Source organism: Macaca fascicularis, chromosome 1, assembly GCF_037993035.2.
Source record: "Macaca fascicularis isolate 582-1 chromosome 1, T2T-MFA8v1.1".
NCBI lineage: Eukaryota > Metazoa > Chordata > Mammalia > Primates > Cercopithecidae > Macaca > Macaca fascicularis.
This window is the reverse complement of record NC_088375.1, coordinates 156,232,844-156,249,351: the sequence shown is the minus strand read 5'-3', so window position 1 is coordinate 156,249,351 and position 16,508 is coordinate 156,232,844.

Genomic DNA, 16,508 nt, shown 5'->3' with positions numbered 1-16,508 from the left:
TTATTCATGTGACTTCATCTGCCTATCAAAAATCATATTATTACCACAAGACTGTTGGGAAAATCAGAGGTACCTAATGGGTGTTCAATATGATAATTATTATTGTGTTGATAATCACAAATTTGACTATCACCTAGTCATTAATTGTAATATTTAAGAAGAGGCCATGCACAGTGGCTTGTACCTGTAATCCCAGCACTTTGGGAGGCTGAAGCAGTTGGATTGCTTGAGCTTATAAGTTCAAGACCAGCCTGGGCAACATGGTGAAGATCTATCTCTACAAAAAAATACAAAAATTAGCTGGGCATGGTGGTGCATGCCTGTAGTCTTAGCTACTTGGGAGGCTGAAGTGGGAGGATGGCTTGAGCCCAGGAGTTGGAGGTTGCTGTGAGCCGAGATTGCACCACTGCATTCCAGTCTGGGCGATAGAGCCAGACCTTGTCTCAAAAAAAGAAAAAAAAGAAAAAAAAAAGAAGTGCACCTGTCTTACAGGCATATAAATGGACTTGTGATATTACATTCACTAAATGAAACAACATAATAAAAGTGTGTAAACTGGATGTCCTTAACTATTTAAAATTTATAAAGGGAAAAAACTGAAAGGAAATATGTCAAAATGTTAATTCTAGTTATTTTTGATAGGGTACTACGGATGAATGCTCTTTCTGATTTTAAAAATTATATTTAAAAATCTTTTGTTTAATTATAAAAGGAAAAATACATTATGTCATATAACCATAAAAACTTGAAAGTGATTTGTAATTAAAACTAATTTAGATTTTTTTAATAGTAAAATGTTTGATTTCATTAAGAATATCTCATTGCTGCAATAAAATGAGATTGTTATGGAAGAATGACATTTCTAGATTGCCACTCTTAGAATTGAGGAAAACATGCCTTTTTATAGTATTTTATTTTTAAACATACTTTGATTTGTAAATGCAAGTTATGTTATATAAACAAAAATTAAGAAATACTGACCCTTCGTGGAAGTGCTGTGTTCTCTGTAGAAACATATGTTCTTGTGAATAAAATTTGCCTTTTCCACTCCTGCATGACCATTCAAATTCATGTCTTAGTATATAACTGCTTTGTTTTCCTTTTATCTTTTGATTTTGAAAGTGTATTTATATTCTTTTTAAATTTGCAATATTATATAATCATTGTAGAGAGTTTGAAAATTATTAGAAAACATAAAAATATAGAAAATAATTAGTGATTCTATTGTCTGTACATAAGAGTTGTTAATACTATAAAACATTTTTTCTACATTTTTTCAACAAAGTTGAGTAAACTGCAAATGATCTAGTACATTTGGTGAGAATTTTATATCATTAAGTTTTGTTTCAAAGTATGACTTTTTGTTTAATAATTTGAATATTCCACGATTTGTTTAAATTTGTGTTTTTTAAATTAGCAGTTTGAACACTCTGTTGGTCAATTGGGTTTTTCTATAAATTATTGTTCCCTAACTTTTCTCACTTTTTAATGGAATGTTAATGCTTACCTAATTGATTTGCTGAACTCAGTACATTAAATATGTTTCTGTAAATTTTAAAACAAATTGTTACTTACATTTTGTCTGTTAAAACATTTTAAGAACTGTGAATTTTAATATACATAAGCAGCATTAAAACTTCTAAACATCTAAACACTGAATATGTTGCAGTCTCTTTTACTTTCAGGAAATAATGAGTCACAGAGGCACTAAGACAAATACTGGTCACTTTCACATACATTCTGTTGCTCTGTGGACAGGCAGCTGTAATCTAAGGATTTAAGAGTGTGCATTCTGGTGTATGACTATTTGAGTTTGTACCCAGATCTTTCAATTACTAGCTGCATATTCTCAGGCAACTTTCTTAATCTTCATGTCTAGACTTCATTATTTTTTTAAGACTTTAATTTTTTTAGGCAGTTTGAGGTTCACAGCAAAATTAAAATTTCTTTCATTTTTGTTTCTATATTTGAAGTACTGGATTTTAGTGTTTTTATGTCATTAAATCTCTTGACATTTTACTTTGGATTTTCTCCATTGCCTTTATTATTAGAGCACCTTTTCCTAACTTGATTTCAGTTAAATTTATTTAATACTTATGTCTTCACAGTTTCTACATACTTTGGCAATACATCTAGAATTTATTTTGACATACAATATGAAAGTTAAACATAATTCTCTTTCTCAATATTTAATGCATTTCCCAGGGCTTTGTTATAAATAAATAATTCATTCCTTCCACATTTGTTGTAATACTTGTTTTGTCATATGCTGTATATGGATATCAAGAATTTGACATTAATCATTTTTCATTATTATTATATTTACTTGAGCTTATTTTTCTGGAGTACACAATTCCAGCCTGTTGATTCACAGTACAGTTGTCCCTTGATATTTACAGGGTATTGGTTTAAGGATATCTTCTGGATATATACCCATTTTACAGATGGTAAATATATATACCATGTATAAATGTATCGTATACATTTATATAGTGTGTATATACATATATACACACACATATTTATATATACACATATATACACATGTATGTATATATAGTATACACACACATATATACATTTATATATGTATATATACACACACAGACACACACACACATACATGCATAGTTAAGAAGATTTAATAACTTAGAATGCATAGTGTGTGACATGCCTGACAGATGGCCCAGTACCAGTAAATTTTCAATAAGTCATAGAAACTGGTATTATTGAACCATTTTTTCCCAAACTAGCTTGAAATCAAATGAAAAGATTCTTGATTCCTGATATGGAAGGGAGTGGAGCCACATTGCTGGCTATCTACTGGATCTGAGGTTAAATCCTTTATCGATATTGGAATCTGGTGATATTGGATATTTAAACTTGAAGCAGTTGTGACCTTTAATTTCTGAACTATTTGGGGGATACTTAGTGAGAAGCTGAACCATATTGCAGATTCCTAAAATGATTGTTAGTTAATTACATAATGCACGTTTTAAGGAATTGGTTAGAACATTTTTTGTTATATGCTGTATTTGTGATTTATCCAGTGTAAATGATGGGAGGTCAGTTCATTGTCTTCAGGGCTCTTACATTCCCTTTTTGTGCCTGTTAACTTTTCATTCCTGTGCCTCTAACACAGACACTGTGTGTTCTCAAATATAGCCCCAGCCTCTGCCATGTAGGACTTTATCCTTTCCAAAAATTAATTATATTTCTTAAAGCACCTCTAGACTGAAGGCATTGGAACTTAACATGACAAAGAATTGCTAATGATGAAATTTAAGATTTGTGGGGAAGATAACTAGTGGGTCCTTTTTGCCTTCTTTTTGTTCCATGGGAGTTAGATGCTGTTTGTCTGCTCTTATTTTCTCATATTTAACATGTCCCTGCCTGAATGTTGGAAACGCTTTCTGTAACCAACCAAAGTCCCTTATCCCAGGCATTCTGTTCTATATTTTTTCTGCAGATGGGTTGTTCTATGTTTCAGCAGCAATTCCTGGACTGCTAAGCTCTATTTGTTTATAAAGTATCTTGTTTACCAAGTCAATTGCCTTCTGGGGCAAGCCATTTTAGGACATAATAACTCTTAATACCTTTTGCACATTTGTCCCATAATATGGCTGTGTCCACACATGCAAATATATTTGATTGAATTCAGCAAAACTAATTAGGTTTTGTTATTCTACATAATGATGAATAACTGGTTTCATGGCATTTTCAAATTTTTGGCTGCTGGATTTAGTCTCACCCAGATGTGACCCATAAGAATTATTAGCTTATGCAAAAATTTTAAGGAAGGAATAAAAAGTTTTAAAAATCTTTACCACAGAATAAATGAAATTTGCCTTGGCACCTGTATTAGGGTTCCATAGAGGGACAGAACTAATAGGATGTGTGTGTGTGTGTGTGTGTGTGTGTGTATATATATATGGAGCTTATTAAGTGTTAACTTATATATGTATAACTCCATATATATGGAGTTTATTAAGCATTAAATTATTTATATAACTCCATATATATGGAGTTTATTAAGTATTAACTTATATATATAAAACTCCACATATATATATGTGGAATTTATTGAGTATTAACTTATACGATCACAAGTTCCCCCAATAGGTTGTCTGCAAGCTTGAGGAGCAAGGAGAGCTAGTCTGAGTTTCAAAACTGAAGAACTTGGAGTCCCATATTTGAAAGTAGGAAGCGTCCAGCATGGGAGAAAGATGCAGGCTGGGAGGCAAAGCCAGTCTTGCTTTTTCACGTTTCTCTGCCTGCTTTATATTCGCTGGCGGCTGATGAGGTTGTGTCCACCAGATTAAGGGTGGGACTGCCTTCTTTCCTCAGCTCACTGACTCAAATGTTAACACCCTTTGGCAACACCCTCACAGACACACCGAAGATCAATACTTTGCATCCTTCAATCCAATCAAGTTGACGCTTGGTATTAACCATCACAGCACTAATCTACCTAACATAGCTAATACATTTTAGAATTTAATTTTTAATTCAGTTTCTAAAATAGCCAGTTGTGTTACATGTTTATAGCGAGAAAGATCAGTGGACACTGGTCTTTTTTTTTTTTCCTGTCTTTGAACTCATTTGGATACAATGTCATGGAGAGTTATGAAAGAAAAATAATAATTCTGTACTGAGCAAACATTAGCTTGAGCTATATGAAATGACTTATATCAGGCCATTTTAAAACTAAAACAATGGCAGTTAATATTACTAATAATTATTCTCATGAACTTATTTATTTTCCCCCAAATTCAATGCTTTCATCACAATTTGAATATTAAAGCACTGTGCTCATTAACTCCTAGAAGTTCATGTGGTCAATAATGGGCTTTTCTTATCGTCTAGTTAGATGACGTCACATTTTTGGTCTTCATTGTCTTAGTCTGTTGTTGCTGTGACAGAATACCCAAGATTGGGTAGTTTATGAAGAAAATAAGTTTATTTAGCTCGTGGTTCTGCAGGTGCAGAGTTCGAGGGGCATGGTGCTGATATCTGCTCGGCTTCTGATGGGGGCTTTTTGCTGTGTCAAAATATGGCAGAAGGTCAAAGGGGAAGTGGCATGTGCAAAAATGGACCAAACACAAAAAGAAACTCCCTTTATAACAAACCACTCTCACAGGAACTAATCCGTTCCTGTGGTGACTAATCCAGTCTCACGAAAGACAGAATTCACTACCTTGAGAAGACATTAATCTATTAATGAGGGTTGCAACCCCTGCATCTAAATGCCTTCCACTAGGCTCCACCTCCCAACACTGCACATTGAACAGCAAGCCTCAATATGAGTTTTGGTGGGAAAATATCACATCCAAATCATAGCACTCAAAGTTAACATATCAGTAAAAATATATTTGTGTCTTCTTTTTAGGATGACTATTTTACTTTTCAGGAGTGTATTACAAATTCACTCCTGAATTTTACAAATTTGAGTCAAAACAAAATGTTCAGTAGTAATTTTGTCTCCTTTATTTTGTTAAAGACCAACAGAACTCACGTTTCCTGTGTTCATTGGGGCAGGTCTTGAGAATGCCCTTGTGTTCAGTCCAGTTCACAAGGACTTACTGAGCCCCTGTTATGTGCCAGAGAGTGAACCAAGTCTTGGGAATACAAAGATGACTATGTGAGAATAGGTGAGTAGGTGAGAATAGGGCCAATTATGGCCTTAATGTTGCAGCAATAAAGGTTAAAACAGTTTTAAGTAATTCTTTGGAGCTCTCCACAACTAATAACGCATTCTAACGATAATTAATTCAACAATATTTACAAAGCCCTGCCACATGCCAGGCACTTTGTTAGGCACCGTGTATCCAACAAGCCATAACAGTGAATAAGACGTGCTTTTCCTGGCCATCTGAAACACAGCACTTTCACGACACATATTGGCATTAAGAAAATGAATCCTTTGTAATTGTCTTCACTTTGTTTTTTCATTAATACATAATAATTGTACATATATATGGGGTACATGTGATATTTTGATAAATGTGTACAATGTGTAATGATCTAATCAGGATAATTGGGATACTCATCATATCAAACATTTATCATCCTTTGTGTTAGGAATATTCCATTCCAAATCTTCTCTTCCAGCTATTTTGAAATATACAGCAAATTATTGTTAACCATAGTCACCCTACTGTGCTATTGACCACTAGAACTTGTTCCTTCTATATGACTGTATTTTTTGTACTTGTTAGCTAAGTTGTCTCCATCCTCCACTTCCCCTGTATCTTTCCCAGCCTCTGGTAACCATCAATCAACACTCTACCTTTATGAGATCCATTATTTTAGCTCCCGTATATGAGTGAGAGCATACGATATTTATCTGTCTGTGCCTGTGTTATTTTACTTCACATAATATCTTCCAGTTCCACTTATGTTGCTGCAAATGATATGATTTTATTCTTTTTTTATAGATAAATAATATTCCAGTGTGTATATATACACACCATATTTTCTTTATCCATTCATCCATTGATGGACATTTAGGTCAGGTTCATATGTTGGCTACTGTGAATAGTGCTGCAATAAACATGGGAATGCAGATATCTCTTTTTGACTTACTGATTTCCTTTCTTTTGGATATATACCCAAAAGCGGGATTGCTGGGTTATATAGTATTTCTATTTTTAGTTTTTTGAGGAATCTTTATACTGTTTTCCATAATGGCTATATTAATTTCCATTCCCACCAACAGTATATGAGAGTTCCATTTTCTCCACATTTTTAAAAAACAGAATGTTATATTTTTTGTCTTTTTGATAATAACCATTTTAACTGGGGTGAGATGATGTCTCATTTTTGGTTTTGATTGCATTTCCCTGATGTTAACATTTGTCACATATGTATAGGCAATTTGTATGTCTTCTTTTGAAGAACATTTATTTAGATCACTCGCTCATTTAAAAGCTGGATTATTATTATTATTTTTGCTGTTGTACTGCTTGAGTTCCTTATATATTCTGATTATTAATCCCTTGTCAGATTAATAGTTTGAAAATATTTTCTCCCATTCTGTAGGTTGTTTTTTCACTCTATTGATTGTTTCCTTTGCTGTGCAGAAGCTTTTTGGTTTGATAAAATCCCATTTGTCTATTTTTGCCTTCTGAGATCTTACAATAGTTTTTTTTTTGCCCAGAGTATTGCTTGAAGTGTTTCCCCAATGTTTTCTTCCACCAGTTTTGTAGCTGCAGTTCTAATATTTAAGTCTTTAATCCACTTTGGATTAAGTTTTGTATATAATGAGAAGTAGGGGTCTGGTTTCATTCATCTGCATATGGATATCCAGTTTTCCCAGCCCCATTTATTGAAAAGACTGTCTTTTTCCCAATGTATGCTCTTGGCACCTTCATTTAAAATAAGTTGGCTATCACTGTGTGGATGTATTTCTGGATTCTTTTTTCTGTTCCATTGGTCTATATGTCTGTTTTTATGCCAGTACCACGCTGTTTTGGTTACTATAACTTTATATATATTTAGAAGTAATGTAACACCTCTGGCTTTGTTCACAAAGATCAGTAGGATTTTTATATGTCAACAGTGAACATGCTGAAAGAAAAGTTAAAAAAGCAATCTCATTTACAGTAGCTACAAAAATACATAGAAATACATTTAACCAAGGAGGTGAAAGATCTCTATAATACAAACTATATAGCTGGGCACGGTGGCTCATGCCTGTAATCCCAGCACTTTGGGAGGACAAGGCGGGTGGATCACGAGGTCAGGAGAGCGAGACCATCCTGGCCAACATGGTGAAACCCTGTCTCTATTAAAAATACAAAAATTAGTCGGGCATTGTGGTGTGCACCTGTAGTTCTAGCTACTCAGGAGGTTGAGGCAGGAAAATTGCTTGAACCCGGGAGGCGGAGGTTGCAGTGAGCCGAGATTGAGCCACTGCACTCCAGCCTGGCAACAGAGTGAGACTCCATCTCAAAAAACAAACAAACAAATGAACAAACAAAAACAAACAAACAAAAAACCTATAGAATGCTAATGTAAAAAATTGAAGAAGACACCAAAAAAAAAAAAAAAAAAAAAAAAAAAGGGGGAAGATACTCCTTGTTCATGGATTGAAAGAGTTAATATTATTAAACTATCCATACTACCCAAAGTGGTTTTACAGATTCAATGCAATTCCTATTAAAATACCAATGACATTCAAAGAAATAAAAAAAAAAGTTCTAAAATTTGTATAGAACCACAGAAGAGCTCAAATAGTGAAAGCAATCATGAGCAAAAAGAACAAAGTCTTCACTTTGTTTTGCCTACTGCTGCTGGGGTGAGCTCTGTGAACCAGGAATCTGATTATGTCAAGTTCTTTGCTTAAAAACTTTAAGTGGTATTCTCATTGCCTGAGAAGAAAAGGCCAAGTTCCTTGGTATGGATTTGCACTCTGACCTCAGATTAATTTTCCAGTTTCTACTCCTTCTCATAAGTCCTAGGCTGTCCACATTTGTCCTTTTGTCAAACTTCTACTCACTCATCCGTAACCTCTTCAATGACCTCCTGAGCATAGTTCACTATGTGTCTGTAGCACAGTAATCTGCTTATCTACCATATCACTTTACTACAGTTATTTTTGTGTCAGTGTACTGTACTAAATGACAAAGTCTTTGAAGGATTCTAAACTGGAAGCAGCTTTTGTTTAAATTATCTCTAACACTGAAACTCCATCCTTCTTCCTAGGGAGTTGTTTTTGTTTAGTGTTGCATCTTCCCAAGGACTTCTGTTCAAGATCTTCTCACAAACTTAGAATTACCTTGTGGAGCATTCAGGGCAAGCAGAATTATATCCAGTTCACAGTCAAAGAGTCTGAAGCACAGATGCATGAAGTGCTTGTTTCAAAATGATTAAAGTACTGGGATTATGAAAATTCTCACCTCTGCCTATTCGTATCCATTCTACTAGTTGTCCACATGAACGATTACATATAATTGCTTTCCCGTCTATAAAATTCTAGCCATATAAGAAGTTGAACTCAAGTCATGGCCTGTGTACTAGACTGACTATCTATAAACTCAGTAAAATAGAATTTCTTTATATAGTTCTTTCTAAGTTAGCCAGGAAGATGGGTAGTTGTGATGATGGTTTGTTCTCTGAACTCCACCAGGTAGTATTACTGAGCTTTCTTTGGCTCTAGTCTGTTGATTCTGAGGGCTCTTGGATATGGGTGGTGGTTTCTACCATTGCTGCTGCCTTGTTTTTCTTGCCTTGACCGCAGGGCTGCTGTCTGTAAGTGTCTTCACTTCTCCCACTGCTCTGGTAGCAGGGTCAGTGGTCCAGTTCTCAAACTGACAAATATTCTTCCCCAGGGTATAAGAATTTGGGCCTATAAAATGTAACCTGAGGACATGGGGGACCTTACTCCTGTAACTCAAAGTTATCACCCTTTAGCAGTGATCAGTTTAGGGTGACATCCCTATACTTTAGGGTAAATTCCCTATATTTTAGTGGGAGCTTCCTATACTGGGGCTATTGCTTGCTTTTTTTCAGTGCATTAATCTTGAACATTATACCGATAGTCCTGTTCATTATTTTTTCCAAGATTCTTTAGGAGTCTGATACATGTAGAATTTTTATTTGATTTTGTTTAAACCAACACTTATTGAACACCTATTAGACCTCAGGCACTGTGCTAGACTATATATAGAGTGTTCCATTTAATAGTCTCAAAACACAGGGATAATCCTATTAGCCCTCTGTTACAGATGAGAAAACCTAGCATCTGAGAGTTAAATAACTTGCCCAAAGTATCAAAGCCACTAAGTGGCAGATCTGGGACTGAAACTCAGGTCTGTCTGATTCCAGAGCCAAAGTTCTTTCTTATGCTTCATGCTACATCCCAGTACGTGTGCCACCATGCTGTATAAGGCTTCAGAGGATTCAGCAAATGTTATCCTGAAGTTAGCATTTAGGAGTTTACTGGGAGACTATTCCTGCTACTACCACAAGTGCCGGTAAAATCTATAAGATTCGTAAGAAATTGTGAATGTCAATAAAAGTTAACCTTCTGTACATATTTAATTTTTTCTCTCCTTCTTAACTACAAACATAGGGGAAAGACAGACTACTTTTTACAACTTAACTTTCTAAGTGACTTAGACATTTTTGAGGGCTTCTTGTCTTCTCTATTTTCATGAACCCTCTAAGGGCTATCATGCTAAAAGTGATGATTATTCTTTCCAGATGTTGGAGTTTTGATTGCAAGGAGAATAGGAGCAGTTAAGTGATGGTGGTGGAGCTGGCATTGCTTAGTGGAAAATATTCAGACACCACCACGAAAACCTGCCAAGTCTCTTGCATTTTATTTGTATTGATATGTGTTTGGCTCAATCAACTCTGCCTGAGGTTGTGGGAATGATTAGAATGATCAAGCAAAAACACTCTGGGGATATTTCCCCCTTCTTACTATGATTCCTGAGTATTAAGCAGGTTAATGACAGGACCAATTCTGCATTTAGGTAAGAGAGTGAACAAAATACACACCCTCAGTGGCTATTTTAAGTATCTTAAGAAATTGTATAACTCAGAAAGTAAATGATTAGAAGAAAATTCAGAATATTTAAATGAATAGTTGCCTATAAAACTACCATTTTGTGATTTAAGAAAATCAATGATTCACCATTAAATCATATTAATTTTTAGAATTTTGTCTTCTGCTTTAAAAAAAGGACTTCAGAAGATGGCTGACTAACAGCAGCTAGTGTGCACTGCTCTCTTGGAGGGGTGAGTAAATACAGCACTTTCAACTGAAACATCCAGCTACACGTATTGGGATTCATCAAGAAAACAACTTGACCCATGGAGAATAGAGAAAAGCAAGGCAGGATGACTGCCCATTTGGGAGTGACTTGGAGCCTGGGGAGCCTCCTCTGCCTAGGGAAGCAGTGAGTAAGTGTGCGACTCTGGGGACTCACGCTTTTCCCATGTATCTTTGAAAACCTCGGGTTAGGAGATCACCTTGTGAACTCACCCCACCAGGGCCTGTGGTCTGACATACAGAGCTATGTGGTGTCTTGGCAGAGCAGCTGCTTTGGCACATGCAGAGCCCCAGGAGCTTTAGAAACTCAGGCTTCCCAACAAAAGTGGTTGCAACCCTAGCAAAGAGGGAGGTTAGAGCCCCATATATATCCCTAGGAAGGGGGTTGAATACAGGGGGCTGAGCAGTGATGGTCTGCAGGTCCCACTTCCAAGACACCTCACAGGATAAGACCCACTGCCTTGGGAATCCAGCCATGCACAGGTAGCAGTGTTACATCTCCCTGAGATGAAGCTCCCAGAGGGAGGGGTAGGCTGCTATCTTTGCTGTTTCATAGCCTTAGCTATTATTGCCTTCAGTTCAGCTGCCCTACAAAAATGCAGCCAGACTCTTTTTGTATGTGGGTTCCTGGCCTTGCTTCTCCTCATTAGGTGGGACCTCCTGACCAGGGTCACCAGCCAACCTTGCCAGTGTTTTCCAGCTGGCAGGGGTTCTAAGCCTCCTTGGGATGGAGATCCCAGGGGGAGTGGTGGGCCACCATCTTTGCTGTTTTATAGCCTTAGCTGTTGTCTTTGGGCTTTAGGGAGTCCAAGGTGACTAGGGACTGGAGCAGTACCCCAGCACAGTGCAGCAGCTCTATAGAGAAGTAGCCAGACTGCTTTGTCAAGTAGGTCACAGATCCCATTTCTCTTCACTGGTGCAATCTGCTGATCTAGGTCTACAACCACCCCTGCTGGTGTTTTCCAGCCAGCAGCAGTTTCAAACCTCTCTGGGATGGAGCTTCCAGAGGGAAGGCTGTGCTGCAATCTTTGCTGTTCGGCACCCTTAGCCATTGTTGCTTTCAGGCTTTTAGATTCTGAGGCAAACAGTGACTTGAGCAGACCCCCCAGCAAAGCCAGCTGCCCTACAGAAAAGTGGTCAGACTACTGTTTATGCAGGTCCCCAATCCCATTTCTTCTCACTGGTTGGGATCTCCTGACTGGGGTCTCCAGCCATTTCCTATTGGTGGGTTTGGGTGGTCCACAGGTCTGTACCTCCTGGGATGGAGTTCCCAGAAAAAGAGGAAGGCTGCCAGGTTTGCTGTTTCAAAGTCTTCACTGTTGATACCTTCAGGTGCTGAAGAATCTGAGGTGACTAGGGACTGGAGCAGATCCATGGCATACTGCGGCAGCAGTGGAAAAGTGGCTAGACTGGTTTTTACGTTTATGGGGTCCCTGATCCCATATCTCCTCACTGGGTGTGTCCTCCCAACCTGGGCCTTTAGCCGTCCCCCACCAGGGCTACCAAGCCAGTATAGCTCTGCAACTCCCAGGGACAAAGCTCCAAGTAGGAGGGGTAGGTTGTCATCTTTGCTGTATTGCAGCCCTTACCCTTGCTGTCTCCAGGCTATGGAGAGTCCATGGGGACCAGGGGCTAGTCCAGATCCATAGCATGCAGAACAACCTCATGGAAAAGTGGCCGGACTAGTCTCTACACAGTTCCTAGTTTTCATGTCTCCTCACTGGAAAGGGTGGCCCTACCTGGGACTCCAGAACAACTACCCTGCCCTCACTTGACCACTTCAATTATAGTCAGCCCAGAAGTTAAAAGAACATCCACATGCAGCAATAAGAAAGAACCAATGCAAGGACTCTGGTAACTCAAATGCCCAGAATGTCTTATGTCCTTCAAATGACTGCACCAGTTCTCTTACGAGGGTTCTTAACCAGGGTGAGTTGGCTAAAATGACAGAAATAAACATCACAATATGGATAGGAACAAATATCATTGAGATTCAGGAGAATGGCCGAAACTCAATCCAAGGAAACTAAGAATCACAATAAAATCTTACAGGAGTTGACAGACAAAATAGCCAGTATAAAAAAAGAATCTAACTGATCTGATAGAGCTGAACAACACGCTACAAGATTTTCACAATGCAATTGTCAGTATTAATAACAGAGTAGAACAAGCTGAGGAAAGATTCTTGAAACTTGAAGATGGCTCTCTAAAATAAGGCAGACAAAATACGAGAATGAAAAGGAACAAAAAAACCTCTGAGAATATGGGATTATGTAAAGAGGCCAACACTATAAATCATTGGCATCCCTGAAAGGGACGGGGAGAAAGCAAACAACTTCAAAAACATATATCAGAATTTCATCCATGAAAACTTCCCCAACCACACTAGAGAGGTCAACAGTCAAATTTAGGAAATAAAGAGCACCCTGCAATATTCTACACAAGAAGATCATTCCCAAGACACATAATCGTCAGGTTTTCCAAGGTCAAAATTAAAGAAAGAATATTATAGGCAGCTACAGAGAAAGGGCATGTCATGAACAAAGGATTTCTGTGGACCTCTCAGAAGAAACCCTGCAAGCCAGAAGAAATTTGGGGCCTATATTTAACATTCTTAAAAAAATACATATCTTCAGTCAAGAATTTCATATCCAGCCAAACTAAGCTTCCTCAGTGAAGGAGAAATAAAATCCTTTTTGCATCAGCAAATGCTGAGGGAGTGACCAACCTTACAAGTGATCTTGAAAGGAGCACTAAATATGAAAAGGAAAGTGACTGTTACCAGCCACTACAAAAAACACACTTAAGTACACAGACCAGTGACACTATAAAGCAACCACACAAACAAGCTTGCATAATATCAAGCTAATAGCATAATGACAGGATCAAATCTTTACATATAAATACTAACCTTGAATGTAAACAGGCAAAATGCCCCATTTAAAAGGCACAGAATGGCAAGCTGGATAAAAATTCAAGACCCAATGGTATGCTGTCTTCAAGAGACCCATCTCACAAGCAATGCCAGCCATACGCACCAAATAAAAGGATGGAGGTAAATCTAGCAAGCAGATGGATATCAGAAAAAAGCAAAGGTCACAATTCTGATTTCAGACAAAGCAGATTTTAAATCAAAAAATATCAAAAAGGACAAAGAAGGGAATTACATGATGGTAAAGGGTTCAGCTCAACAAGAATACCTAACTATTCTTAATATATACGCTTCCAACACAGGAGCACCCAGATTTATAAAGAAAGTTCCTAGAGACCTGTGAAGAGACTTAGATTCCCATATGATAATAGTGGAAGGCTTCAATACTCCATTGACAGTATTAGATCACTGAGGCAGAAAATAAAGAAAGATATTCAGGATCTGAACTCAACATTGGACCAAATGGATCTAATAGACCTGTACAGAACTCCCCACCATAAAACAAAAGACTACTCATTCTTCTCACTGCCACAGGGTACACACATTAGAACTGAAAACACAATTGAACATTAAACAATCCTCAGCAAATACAAAATAACTGAAATATACCAAACACCACAGCACCACAAAAATAGAAATCAGACTTTAAAAAATGGCCCCAAACCATGCAATTACATAGAAATTAAACAGTCTGCTCCTTAATGACTTTTGGGCAAATAATGGAATTAAGGCAGAAATCAAGGAGATCTTTGAAACTAGTGAGAACAAAGATACAACATACCAGAATCTCTGGGGCACAGCTAAGGCAATGTTAAGAGGGAAGTTTATAGCACTAAATGCCCACACCAAAAAGTTAAAAAGATCTCAAATTAGCAATGTAACATCAGAACTAAAAGAACTAGAGAAACAAGAGGAAATCTACCCCAAAGCTAGCAGAAGACAAGAAAACCAAAATCAGAGCTGAACTGTAGGAGATCAAGACAGAAAAAACCATTAAAAGACCAACATACTCAGGATTTGGTTTTATGAAAAAAGTGATAAGATAAGTTGCCAGCTGGACTAATAATGAAGAAAAGAGAGGAGATACAAATAAACACAATTAGAAACCACAAAGGAGATGTTACCACTTATCCCACAGAAATACAAATAAACCACCAGAGAATACTATGAATACCTCTATGCACACAAACTAGAAAACCTAGAAGAGATGAATAAATTTCTGGACATACACATCCTCCCAAGACTGAACTTGGAAGAAATTGATTCCCTGAACAGACCAATAATGCACTCTGAAATTAAATCAGTAATAAACTACCAACTAAAAAAAGCACAGGACCAAATGAAGTCACAGCCAAATTCTACCAGATGTACAAAGAAGATCTGGTAGCATCCTTACTGAAACTATTCCAAAAAACTGAGGAGGAGTGACTCCTCCCCAACTCATTCTATGAGGTAAGCAACATATTGATACCAAAACCTGGCAGAGTTCACACACACACAAAAAATCAGACTAATATTCTTGATGAACATTGATGCCAAATTTCTCAATAAAATACTGAGAAACAGAATTCAGTAGCACATAAAAAAGTTAATCCACTGTGATCAAATAGGCTTTCTCCCTGGGATGCAAGTTTGATTCTACATATGCAAATCAATAAATGAGATTCATTATATAAACAGAAATAAAGATAAAAATCACCTAATTATCTCAATAGATGTAGGAAAGTCTTTTGATAAAACTCAACATTGCTTCATGTTAAAAATGCTCAGTAAACTAAGTACTGAAGGAACATACCTCAAAATAATAACAGCCATCTATGAAAAACACGGAGCCAACATCATACCGAATGGGCAAAAGCTGGAAGCATATCTCTTGAAAACCAGCAGATGACAAGGATGCCCTCTCTCAACACTCCTATTCAACATAGTAGTGGAAGTCCTGGCCACAGCAATCAGGCAAGAGAAAGAAATAAAGGGCATCGACATAGGAAGAGAGGGATCAAACTATCCCTGTTTGCAGACAGCATGAATTTATATCTAGAAAACCACCATAGCACGTGCCAAAAGCTTCTTGTGCTGATAAAAAACTTCAGCAAAGTTTCAGAATACAAAATCAACATACAAAAATCTCTAGTGTTCTTATGCACCAAAAACAGGTAAGATAAGAGTCAAACCAGGAACACAGTCCCATTCACAATTGTCACAAAAGAATAAAATACTTAGGAATACAGCTAACCAGGGAGGTGAAAGATCTTTACAATGAGAATTGCAGAACACTGTTCCAAGAAATCAGAGGTGATACAAACAAATGGAAAAATATTCCATGCTCATGGATAGGAAGAATCAATATCATTATAATGGCCATACTGCCAAAGCAATTTACAGATTCAATGCTATTCCTGCAAACTACCAATGACATTCTTTACAAAACTAGAAATCAGGATCCTAGAAACTAGGATCAGAACAAATAACTATTGGGTACTAGGCTTAGTACCTGGGTGACAAAATATCTGTATAACAAACCTCTGTGACACAAGTTTACATATATAACAAACCTGCAAATGCACTCCTGAACCTAAAATAAAAGCTTAAAAAATTACAAAAGCACTTCAAATCCTGTTAATTTCTGTACAAACCAGAGATACTGTCCCTCTCCTAATAATAGGCTTCTATTTATTTCAGCGGTAACAACACAGCTTGCTTTTCCATCTTTCCTGGAGTTTCTAGTGGGAACCAACTTTTAAATCATCAGTGTTTCTCCTGCTGAATTACTTTGCCAGTCTAGAAGCTGACATG